This window comes from Gossypium arboreum, chromosome 8 (genome assembly GCF_025698485.1).
Source record: "Gossypium arboreum isolate Shixiya-1 chromosome 8, ASM2569848v2, whole genome shotgun sequence".
In the NCBI taxonomy this organism is placed as follows: domain Eukaryota; kingdom Viridiplantae; phylum Streptophyta; class Magnoliopsida; order Malvales; family Malvaceae; genus Gossypium; species Gossypium arboreum.
Window position 1 is genome coordinate 133,590,347 of NC_069077.1, and position 13,515 is coordinate 133,603,861.

The 13,515-nt window shown below is 33.5% G+C and overlaps 2 non-coding genes across 2 annotated transcripts; both read left to right on the forward strand.

Annotated features, from left to right (window-relative positions):
• The first annotated feature begins 620 nt into the window (after window positions 1–620).
• Window positions 621–727, forward strand: LOC128280020 (small nucleolar RNA R71). Its single transcript, XR_008270202.1, has one exon. It is a non-coding gene; the product is annotated as a small nucleolar RNA R71 (small nucleolar RNA).
• Window positions 728–13,408: 12,681 nt separating this feature from the next.
• LOC128279730 (small nucleolar RNA R71) lies at window positions 13,409–13,515 on the forward strand. The gene has a single exon (XR_008269927.1). It is a non-coding gene; the product is annotated as a small nucleolar RNA R71 (small nucleolar RNA).

Sequence of the window (13,515 nt, forward strand, 5' to 3'; positions counted from 1 at the left end):
GGCTCATTTGACCCTCGAGTTTATTCAATGTTCTTGTTGAATTGGTGTAGATAGACTGCAACTGTTTGACATCAATTCTCATTGATTGCATTTCTCCCTCAATTTTTTCCAACTGTTGACCACATGCAATACGATCATTTGGGTTAAACCTAGCCTGGGGTTTTGTAAATAAGGAGGTTCGTAGTTAGTGCTTTTAACTTGATTTAAATTATTTCGTGCTGATTTATTCACCCAATCTCAAACTTTGGTGATCTCTCTAGCTAGGATTATATGTATTTGAATAAGGGTTTCCACCTTTGTTCCTAATGTGATTTACGTCCTCAGCCGGATTATTGATATAGTGAAAGAGCGGTGTAGAAGCTGATTCGATACCGTTGAGTCTATCCACTAACTGTTGATACTAATCATCCTTTTGGATAGCTTTTACTGTAGCGGGTTTCTAACCATATGTGAATCATTGAATTGGCCACTAGCAAGATTTTAGTGACATATTCTCGATGATCTCGTACTCATCCTCGTATGTTTTTTCCATAAGGGCTCTTCTTACTGCTCTGTCTAATCCAGATCGTGCATTTACATCCAGCCCATTTTAAAACACCTGCAGTCGCATCCACTCAGGAAATCCGTGGTGCGAGCATTATTGAATCAACATTTTGAATCGTTCCCATGCCTCATAGAAACTTTCTCCCCCCATTTGTCTAAAAACAACAATTTCTCTTCTTAGTTGTACTGTTTTACAAATTGGGAAAAATCTCTATAAGAACTTTCCAGCGAGTTTATCCCCTGTCGTAATACACACTGGTGTCTGCGAGTCTAATCAAGAAAAAGCATTATCAGCCAAGGAGAATAGGAATAACCAAAGATTACAAACATAATTAGTGATCCCGTTGTACTTAAAAGCATCACAGAGTTAAATGAACCATATTAGATGTTAATTAAGGTCCTCTGTCATACTGCCCTTAAACTACAGATTGTTCTAGATCATTTGAATCATAGTTGGTTTTATCTCAAAATTATTAACTGTAATTGTCGGTCTTGCTATACTTTCTTGAACCATGTCCAAACTTGGTAGGCATAATCCCTTAAAGTTCTTTCATTTCGAGCCATTTGAATGTTTGTAGAAAGTTGTGGTGCTGGTGGATTTCCTAGGGCGTTGTTGTCAGCATCGTTAGACAGTGGATTTTCACGTGGTTAAGGGCAAAGCCAAGAAATTTCAAGAGGGGGTCGAGATAATGAAAAATAATAAATTTAAAAAAATTATTTAATAAATTATTTAATAAATAAAAATAAACTAGAAAGAAATCTAAAAATTTATTTGAATTGCACTTTTTAATCCTTGACCTCACTAAAATCATCAATTATTTCTTTAATATCAAATTTTTCTGCAATTTCTTTCTTAATGTACACAACCAAAGAACTTCATAAAAAATCATCTTCCATCTTGCTACGAAGTCGAGTCTTCACAATCTTCATAGCAGAAAAAGCAAGTTCTGAATATGTTGTTGAAACTGGAAGAGTCAATATAAGACGAATCAATCTATCAATGAGTGGGTACATGACTGATTTCCACTCTTAACTAAAATGATGCAAAGTTCAAAAAGTGTTGATATTTTTCTCAAATCAGGATGCTTACATACATCAAGTTCATAATGCTTCAACTGATATGGGAGACGTTCTTTCTCTTGTTGAGAAAAATCTTCTTGATAGAACTTGTTTACAAGAATGCAAATTTTATTAATATCAAATAACTTGAAAAACTCCTTGGGATCTAACGTCGTAGTAAGAATAAGAAGCTCGACAACATTTTCATTAAACCTGCTCTTCAATTCTTGCAACTAAGTTTCTATTGTAGTAAAAAATATATCGACTCGATAAAGATGCTTCACTGTAACATCTTCCTTCTTGTTGTGACTACGACCCACAATATATTGAGCATTCATATATGGAAAATCCAACTCCCAAGTTTCACAAAAAGATATCACATTTTTCAACAATTCATTCCATCCATTATCTCTCAACTTTTGAATTAAATCTTTTGTTGTCAAAACCAAACTCATGGCATTTAATATATCTTGAGAACGATGTTGCAAAGCTTGAAAAAGGTTATCATTAATCCCTAAAACTTCCTTCATCATATGCAAAATAAAAATAAACTCAAAAGATCTCAATCTATTATATGTGTTATAAGCATCTCCTTTTTGAGAATAGTTAGAAACGATATTTTTTAGATTTTTAAGAACCGTGCTAGTAGCATTATACATCTTTAGTAAACTAGTAACTAAATGTAAATGGGAACTCCATCGAGTCTCATTAGGACGTTGTAAATTGTCAATCTAATTTATTCATGTTCCTGTTGCTAACTCATTGATGGATACCAAACGAGTTATGTCAGCTTCTTAGGCTTTTTGTAATTCAATATGTCGTTTGGAAGAAGCCGAAGCAATATTAACAATACTAGACAAGTCTTTAAAGAATTGATGCACTTCAACCACTTCTCTAGTTGCTGCAACCAATGCTAATTGAAGACGATGAGCAAAACAGTGAACAGAATAAGCATATCATCAATCATTCAAAATCAAAACTTGTAAGCCATTAAATTCCCCACGCATATTGCTTGCTCCACCATAGCCTTGACCTCCGATATTTTGTATGTCAAAACTATGTTGCAAAAGAACATTAAAAGTCACATTCTTCAAAGTCAATGATGTAATATCTTTAACATGGACTATATTAAAAAACCGTTCTTTTACCTGTCTTTGTTTATCAATAAATCTCAAAATAATTGTCATTTTCTCTTTTTTTACTCGTCTCTCGCTTCATCCACAATAATGTTGAACTTTCTACTCTCGCTTCATCCACAATAATGTTGAACTTTCTATCGCCAATTTCTTCACAAATTACATTACGAACTCTACTGGCATAAATTTGGAAAATCTCTTTTTGTATTGTTGAAGAAGTATAACTAGCATTTTGTGAAGCACTTTTCAAAACATCTTCAAATTTCTCATTATATGATGCTAATAGTGATAACAATTCAAGAAAGTTCCCACGATTTTTTGATCCCTAACTTTCATCATAACCTCTAAAAGCACACCCTTGAAATGACAACCACTAAACAACATCTATACTAGTTTTCAAATGTAGACGATTAGCTACAATTTGTTGTGTTGTTTATCTATCAAGTGATACTTCAATATGTTGAGCTTGATTCATTAAATCTACATAAGCTCGTTGTGCATTGTTATGCAATAAATTCTGATCTTTCCCATATGTGTCAAAAAAGCACAATTGCATCCATCGTGTATCTTTTTCCAATTATTAAAACCACTATGAGTAAATGCAGTTGACCCAAAACGACTACTTGGATTGCTATTAAAAAGAAAACAAAGAAAACAAAATACTGTATCTTTAGAATTTAAATATTCTAACTAGGAAAATTTTTTAAACCATGATGGTTGAAAATAACGATGATGCTTTTTTGAATTGGAAACAGGATATTCTAAAAGAATAGGTTGATATGGTCCAGCCTTAATATAAGCTCTTTGAATTTCATCACGCATATTAACTGGATACTCATATATTTGCTTACATAACCCGGGTTCACATTCTAAGTTAAACAAATCAAGTGCCTCATCTTCAACTGTAGGAATTTTAGAAGGACAAGCATTAGAGTTTAAAGGAGCAAACGATGAAGGTGGTACCTCAATTTGTGACGCTTCTGAAGGTGATTGTGTTGTCTCTATAACTTTCTTTTAAAAAAATGAATCAATTGTTTTAGACTTCATAACTACAATATCTTAAAAGATAAAAAATCTATAAAAAAAATTAAACTATAAACTTTAAAACACAATAAAAAGAATTGTAAAATTGTAAAAATATGAAAAAAGAAACTTAGAAGATGAACTCGATGTCGCGTTTGAAGGAAAAACGTTGATCACAATAGTTGTTAATAGAAATAGGAAAAGATACTTCTTTTCACTATTTAACAAATTGAATTTTAACCTACATTCACATTTAATGTTATATTAAAAAGTGAACAACTATCATCTAAAAATAGAAAGTTAGAAATATATCAATATTATATTTAATATTATATTAACGTTGATTAAAATATTATATTATATAAATATTTAAATTTAAAAGTTAAAATATATTACATGGAAAAAAAGATTTTTTTAATGTTCAAAGTTGGAAAGAGGGGCCAAACAACAATTTAATGGGGGCCAAAGTTTCTAAATATTAAGAGGCTAAATAATAAATATTTTTTTATAATTTTAGGGGGGGTCGAGGCCACTGCCAGCCCCCTGATTCACCACTGCACTTGGTACATTACCCGCAGCTAGTGGTGGTGGATCTTGCATCTGCTATTGCTGTCGACGATTTCTTTGGATTATTCTCTCTAGATTTGTGGTTGCTACAATAGATGTGCCCCTACTACGAGTCATATACTAAACCCAAAAATAAAATATTAGTAACAATAAATGAAATAAAACAAAATCGTATTTATAACTTAAAAATTTCTAATTATTCTAATTAAGTTCGAAAATTAAAATTAACCTAATGATGTTGCCTCTTCGACAACGACACCAACAACTTGACCGCTTCCGGACGTACTAACGTCTAGAGTGTGAATACTACAAAAAAAATATAGAATTACGATGTGATATCCGCAAGTAAATGAGTCTAGTTGTAATATAGTTTTACAACGGAGTAGGTGAGTATTCCAAGGATCGTACCCAAGAGAGGCAACCGCTAGATCAATTCTAACCTAAACACTAAAAGATCTAATTGGTAATTTAGATTCAATTATAGTACGAAGAATATAAAATAAAGGATTTTTAGAGTTTTTATAATGATAAAAATAAAATAACATAAAAAGATAAAATTCAAGAGATTAAAAAGGAAGAATAAATCAAATTTGATTATGGGTGATTAGCTCGCTTCAGTAATTCCATCAACTGTCACTTCGGGTTCCTCGTCCGTCAACTCGTCACTACCCTATCAAGATCTTTCGATACTCTAGTAACATAACGAGTCAGCAAGAACTACATATCTTCTGGCCTCACAGTCTAGACTGATTTGGGGTTAAGGTGTTCACAAATGGACAATTCCAATTTTGGGTTAATTCCCACATTGATGACTTCCTGGGATTGTCAAACCTAGGGTTTTTCACGTTCTCCCCTTCCCAAATAGCTGATCCATTGAATAACATTACAAAACAATTAACAGATCATAACTCCACTCACTACTCCCCTATAAAAGGATTAGTTCCTCATGACGTTCATAAACAATATATAATCGATTTAAAGAGAAAGCATGCTAATTAAATCAAGCAGATAGAGTAAATGAAAGAGCCTGATTGTATTGATATTAAGCGTAAATCCACAGAGTTGAATGATTCCATAATTCAGCTCTCTTGAAAGAAAACAACAAACAAATAAACTAAACTATTGAAACCTAAGAAAGAAAACAAAACTAAATACTAAGGAAGAAACTAGTTTAATTCAAAGGTGTCTTTAACATGTGCCAAATGAGCCTATTTATAGCCTTCAGGTGGTCGTCGTCTTTAACCCTATGTTAGCTGACGTTCTTAAGCTTTAAGTTTGATTGTGCAGACCAAAACACCCTTGCTTTGTGTCTAATTTTCATCCCAGAGTCGATGTCACGACACATCAGGACTTGTTCGCGACACCCTCAATCTGTGTCTCGACATCAAAGGTAGACTTGAGTTTGCTTCATTTTGTTCCCTATGTTGCGGCATCAGTCCTTCTATGTTGTGACATAATGTCCAGTATCATCCTAAAATGTCTTATGAGGGTCTCCTGCACACTCACAAAGTACACTAGCTCTCTCTTGGGCCTCATTCAGCCCTTAGGGTCAATAAAAGACTCAATTTGCACATTTTATTAAATGTAAGCAAAACTAAAGAAACTTAACTAAAATGTAATGAAAATGCTTGTATTCAGGCTCCTTAAGTGTGAAAACTAGTTCAATCCTCTACACTGAATTACGACAAATAAAACTCCCTCACACTTAAGTCATTGTTTGTCCTCAAGCAACATAAACAAAGATGGCAAATGAACATGACAACCCTTGAGCAAATATAATACAAGTATTGACTTCGGAGCATATGACTTAGGCATTTCAAGCTTACTAGGAACTTCAACATGATGAATAGTTGACTTACCACCTCTGACTTCAAGCATCTACGTTCAGTATGTTACAAAATATACAAGTATTAAAGGGTCTCACCTATAGAAATCCATCAACAAATCATACAAGTACTTTGATTATCTGAGTAGAATACAAATAGTAGTTGATGCGCATAATTAGTATGATGTCCATTCATGTATAAGGATATTTAGGTCACATAGGAATTTTTTGGCTTGTAATGTTTTGAAGCTTAGGACATGTATGAAATTCTAAGACAGTAAGCATCAAAAGGGTTACACACAAAAAAATAGTTTGGCACATCGTATTGATCTATATTCTTCCCCCTTAGTGACCCTTACCCGTTCACTGTCTTATTTCTCTTTCTCTCACTTTCTTTTTCTCTTTATATAGGAAAATATAACATGACATAGTAACTACGACTAGCCTACAAGTTTCGGTGCACTAATGAACGAGTTTTTTCTATTGTTATGACTTTTTCACAGTTCTTTTTAAATTTTTCTCACTCAAGAATTTTTTTAGCTTTTCATGTACTTTTTCTACTCGTATAGATTTTCTTTTTGGATTTCTCTTCTTGTTTTGCACTTTCAGGCTAACCAATAATTCTCATATCATACTAGTCTTTCCTTTTTTCACATATTTTTACAAACTCCATCATGATTATCTATTTAATGCTCAATACGTATAGTCAAATGTTTATAATCATACAGTGCAAGACCAAAGAACAAAGGCAAATAGAAATTGACATTTTCAGGCTCAAGGCTTGTAATGTGGTTTATCAAAAAGTGTCACGGGCTCAAAAATTGGTACTAAAGGTGAATTTATAATTAGGATAGCTTTTTAGCTCTGGATGTGTTCCAAACAATGCCTTAGGTCATCCCTAAATCTCTCAACATGCACAAATTTAATCAACCAAACAAATACAAATTCAAGTATTTATTATTCGTACTAGCATGCTCGTTTCCTTGTATTTTCTATATCACTTGGTATAGTTGATTGCTTAATACCTATTTATAGTGTAACATATAGAACTTAGTAGCCTAACAATCAAAAGTTTAAAATCACCTATTATCATGCCAAATTTATTCATAAACACAAGCAACCTATGTACATGTTCCTAAAGAATCACTTGTATTTCTACAAGTTCAAGCACATAAAAGATAAGAAAAATCTTAGAAAATGTAAAAATTTGAAGCAAATTTTCTATGCTATCCCCTATACGCATACTTTAGTTGACACATTTTCCTTAATGTGTAGCCCATAAATAGATAATGAAGGAATTAACCCGATTGATCATAGTCATTCCAATTGCTAATGGTAGGTGCTTCCTCCTTTGATCGTGTTAGCTCGAATTGTTTGTGTCTCCTTCGTGTTGGGTTCTTACATAGAAAACTTAACAAAGTGCAACAAAACAAAAAATCTATTTATTATTCCTACTCCTACAAAGTCTAAATTAAAATCAATAATTAATACAAGTCTTTATAAAAATAAAATAGTTCAATTGTCCTTCTCATCCATCTCCTTACTCTTATCATTCTCCTCGTTTTCTCCTCCATCATCGCTTTCATGCACTTCTTCTTGCTCTGCTTTGTCGGCCCAAACATGTCAGGTGTGTAATTGAGGACCCAGATGTTATTTTGCCTTGCAAATTCTACGAATATTGGTCCCAACTCTTACATCCACTGTATCATCCAATCAAGTTTTGGATGACTACTTTCACGAATATCTTGTTAAGGTCGTGTCAACCTTTGTGTTGGAGTCAGTGTAGCCATCACTTCCTATTGTCGCTTGTTTCAATCCTTTATTTGTTTGGCTTGCAATTTTGTGTACTGTTGGAACAAGATGTCGCCATAAATACTTTTGGACGATTTTAGCGACTGCTCAGTGAATGTCATAGGTACACTCGCCTTTTTGCATAATGATGTCACTAAGTGGGGAAAGAAGACTCCCACCTTCTGGCTACCAATGCATCTTCTCATGTTCTGATGAATCTATTTACCGATACATACCTATTTTTTTTGCAAAATAGCATAGAATAACACTACTCTAAAAGTTTAACGTTAGAAACATTTAAAGCAGGCACGATTTTTGTGCATACAAATTGGATCCATATTTTAGCATTAGGAAACATGATCGCTTGATGAAAGGATACTAGGATATTGGCACCTGAGCGATATTTCCATTCACCCCTTCTTTTAGTCAAGAAGTTTATAATACTATCCATAACTATATCTCGAAAGTATTCTAGATCAATTTCATCAACGAAATCATTCTCATAATATGGAGCATTATAAAAATTGCAAATGATTCGAGGGGTTACTCGCACTTCCTTCCCTCGCACAAGTATCACCCACATACGGCCTTCAGTATTTCTTGACTCATGGTCCCATAAAGACGCATAAAACTCTTGAACAATAGGAACTACGGTATTTCTTTTGAAATTGTCCAAAAATATTCTCACCTATGATATCTAACTAAAGGTCATATTTCCTTACATAAAACCATTAATGAATCAAATCCCCTCTCTTGGATAAAAGGTTTTTCCTTGAAGTTTCGTAAAATATTTCCCAATATCCTGGTTTGCAAAATTAGAAGGGTTTGGATCCATCGATGGTTCGGATTCATTGGTTCTTCTAACTTTTCTAAAAAGCATGATATTTCAATCATAATACAATACTAAGCAAACAGTAAAAAAAATTGAATTTAGAAACTCTTAACCTTAATATATAACTGAAGCTCATTTGAGTTTCTTGCTTTTCCGCGGTGTTCCAGTTACTTGTTGCCCCAAATATGGTCGAAGAGTTTGCAAAGAATAACTAGAATGTTTAAGAAATTACGGGTTTAGAGTTTAAGAGGTTTTGATAGATTTGAGAAAGTTTGGGGGATTAAGGGTTAAGAGGTGTTTTAATTAGAAATAAGTATGATTTTAAGTTCAAAATAGGGTTAAAAATCGGGTTGAATGAATATTATTCCGTCAGGTTGTGCAATTGAGTCAAGTCGAGCTTGTAGCAAATTACAGCGATGCTGCAACAAAAGGGTTTCGTGTCACAACATCTCTAGAAACTACCTATGTCGCGATATTGGGGTTTGATGTCGCGACGCACCCTGCAGCTTAAAGGTCTGAAGGAAACTACCTACTATGCCGCGACTCACTGGACGATGTCACGACACTGACTCTATTTTGGCTCAAAACTTCTAACTTTAAGGATGTTTCAGTTTAGAGATGAACCTACATCAAATAAAAGTTAAAATATAAACTACGTGATTAGTTACATATACAATAATTTGCAAAAGTTAAGAAGCAATTCAACTAAATTTTAAGTTTTACTACCAAATTCATCTGACAGTGTCACCAATTCACTGATAGAGGATTTCATTGTTTAATCAGTATTAGTCCATCTTCCATCTTGTCGTTCCACCTATTTCCGTTTGTCCCTTTCCTTAAACTTTGTTTATTCTTTCTGCATGCATAAAAGGAAGTGTGTCCCTTGACTCGGGGACATTAGAAATAAATAATAATTGTTTACATTGTTCCCCTAACTTCATATTATCTCCATCACTTGATTGGTGGCCACATTTAAAAGTTTCAGTCTCACCATTAATTTTCATAATTAATTCATTCTTTTCTAAATCAATGGTGGATCTCAATATGGATAAAAAGGGTCTTTCTAATAAGATCGGTATATCATGATCTTCTTCAAAATCAAGTACCATAAAATTTGTGGGGATAATAAAACATCGTACTTTAACTAACACATCTTCCAATAATCCTTTGGATGTACCAAAGACCTGTCAGCCAATAGTGATGTTATTTGAATAGTTTTTAGATCCCCTAACCCAAGTTTTCAAAAATTGATAAAGGCATTAAATTAATACTAGCTCCTAGATCGCATAGAGCTCTATTAAAGTGAATACTTCCGATCTCTATGGGAATAGTATAACTCCCCAAGTAATTTAATTTTTGAGGTACCTATCTTGAAATAATCACACTACAAGAAGCATTTAAAGTAACTTGTTCTCCTACATTAATTTTCTTACGCTAGCCCTCTTCTCCTTTAAAAATTTGGCGTGTTTTGGAACTTTTTCAATAACTCAATTAAAGGTAGGTTAACATTCAATGTTTTAAACAGGTTTAGGAAACTTACAAATTCATCCTCATCCCCCCATTGCTTTTCTTCTAGTCTCGAATAGAATGGGATTTTTGTACCGGCAGAATTTTTAGTTACTTCTTTCTCTATCTCAGCTACCGGTGTGATTACCTCCTCTGACTCTGGCTCATTTTCTACTTCTAGGGATACCTCTTGATGATCGTCATTATTCTCCACAATGTTTTTCGAAGTAATGGTTTTTGGGCTACTTGCTACTTTGCCCGACATGAGTATAATTTCTTTCACATGCACCTTAACTTTTCTTCGAGGATTATCTTCCGTGTTGCTGGGAATATCTGTGTCAATTTGTCTCTTAATGCCACCCATCATGCTCACCAATTGGCTCATTTGATCTTCGAGTTTAGTCAATATTTTTGTTGAATTGGTGCATACAGACTACACATGTTTGACATCAATTCTCATGATTGAGTTTCTTCCTCAATTTTGTCCAACTACAATATGGTCATTTGCGTTGACCCTGTCCTGGGGTTTTTACAAATAAGGAGGTTTATAGTTAGTGTTTTTAACTTGATTTAAATTATTATATGTTCCTTGATTTCCCATCCCATATTAGATTTTTGTGATCTCTCCAGCAGAGATTATATGTATTCGAATAAGGGTTTCCACCTCTGTTCCCGACGTGATTTACATTCTTAACTAAATTGTTGATATAGTAGAAGAGCAGTTTGTCTCCCCTATACATAGACGGTGTAGAAGTTGATTCGATATATTTAAGTCTAGCCTATAACGACCCCAAATTCTCAAGTCAACGTTCAAGCGTTGACCTAGGTTGGTGATGGATAAATTTATTTTAGGATTGGGTTTTGTTGGATATAATTTGGGTGGATTTTAGACCTTTTTATAGGAAATGAAGGATGTTTGGAAACTTGTGTGAAGTAGAGGGAATATGGATGGCTAATATGGTAATTTTACTATTTTTGAATAAAAGTCTTCTCCCAATTAGTAGGAAAAGATGGTTTGGCAAATTGAGGTATGGGATAAAGTGGATTTGTCCCCATTTTTCCCTATGTTATAATCACACGATTTTTTTCTTTTCAATTTTTTTCTTCTTTCTATCTATTTCTCTTAGCAAACTGTGTAGAGAGAGAGGGATTTGAGTGAGTTCTCACCATTTTTCATCCTCCAAAATCTCAAAGAATGTAAGGGCCTTGATCTAGCTTTTTTTTTTAAAGTTCCATGGAAAAAAAATATCTATGTTCATCAAGGATAAAGGTGGAGGTGTTTGGGTGTTTAGGAGGGTTTGAGTTTGAAGAAGTCTTTAACCATCTTCTCATATATTATTTTTTTAAAGCATGTATTTTTCCATCCTATTAAAACTCTTTTTTTAGGGGGGGTGGGGGAATCTTATGTGTTACATGGTTATTAGTTAAAAAGGGTGGTGAATCTTTTAAAGGTAAGGGCAAAGGCAAAGTGGTGGAAAGTTAGGCAAGAAAATTTATTGGTGTTCTTCCATCAAGGTGGTATCCTCTAACTCTCCTATGCTTCTTGATAAGTCATAAATATGATGCTCATGTGATAATGCATGCATGTTATATGTCTTTGGGTGAAAATCATGTTTGGATGATTTAAAATGAAGCTAAAAAACTTAGTTGTGAAATCTGCCAGAAACAAATTATTACATGAACAGTAAGTTTAAAAATTCACCATAAATTCTGTAAAAATAATCAAGAAGTGACCTATACATCATTGTAACCGTGAGTCAACCTAGTTTCGTTTAGAACAAATAGAGATCAATTTCAATTTGTATTTGAAAAGATATAAATTTTTTAGTATTAAAAGGTCATAAAAATCTGGCAGTAGAATTTTTATAAAACAGATTTAGCAGTGACTTTGAAAAATCACCAAAAATTTCATAATATAAAATAAAGAGTGAGCCTTATATCTCTATAATCGTGCAGAAGTCTAGTTTCGTTTAAAACAATATTGCTCATTTAGAATTATATATTAAGAGTTATTAATTTTTAAATGTGGAAAGGTCGAAATGTCAAGGTAGCAGACTGTCACATCTCATTAGTTAATATTTTAGCTGGAAGGATAAGCAAGTTGAAATGAGTATGAGACTCAAATGTGATGGTTGTATTTTTGTGATTATATTTTTGATGCTTTGTTCACGCTCAGCCTTCGGGCTCTAACCTAACTAGCGGCCATGAGTGGCGCTCCAGAAAACCTTACGGACAACTGCGATTATTTGACTAACGGCCTTGAATGGCACGGGACCATCCAGATACCCGATTATTTGAGTAGTTTGTGCGCTCTAACAAGTTTGACAAGTTTGATATGCAAGTGATTTGGTTATGTAGATTTAGTGACTCATGATTTAATTATTCGATACTCATGTCATGTTTCTATGTGTTCATTTGATTTGCATGCTTATATTTAAAAATTGCTTGAAGTATGGTAAATTTTTGGTGTACCACTGAGCCTACAAAGCTCAGCCTTCAAATTGTCTTAATGTTCATATTTGTAGACTTTTGTTCATGTCCGAGGAACATCATCGACAAGAGATTCCTAGCATCACGTATTCAGAGTACAGTACCTTATCTTTTAGTGGGCATTGTATTCCTAAGGCCTTACTTGTATTTTTTTTGTAGGTTTGTAACTCATTTATCATTTTTGTTATTTTGACTATTTTGATATATGATGATATTGGAGCTCCACATATTTTGTATAACTATTTTTATTACTATTTTCAGTATAACTATGTATGGTCTCTTATATAAAATGTATTTCAATGTTTTAAATTATTTGAAAATTTTGCTAGGTTGTTCCGATAACCTGATGTAGCATCTTAGTATTCGAATACTCCGTATTCGGGATTAGGGTGTTACATATCCACTAATTATTGATATTTATCATCCTCTTGGATAGCTTTTACTATAGCGGGTTTCTAACTATATGTGAAGCATTCAATTGGCAATTGGCAAGAGTTTAGTGTCATATTCTTGATGATCTCGTACACATCCTCATACATTCTGTTTATAAGGGCTCCTCCTGCTGCTCCGTCTAATCCAGATCGTGCATTTGCATCTAGCCCATTATAAAACACCTATAATCGCATCCACTCAGGAAATCCATGGTGCAGGAATTTTTGAATCAACATTTTGAATCATTCTCATGCCTCGTAGAAACTTCCTCCCTCCATTTGTCTAAAAACAACAATTTCTCTTATTAGTTG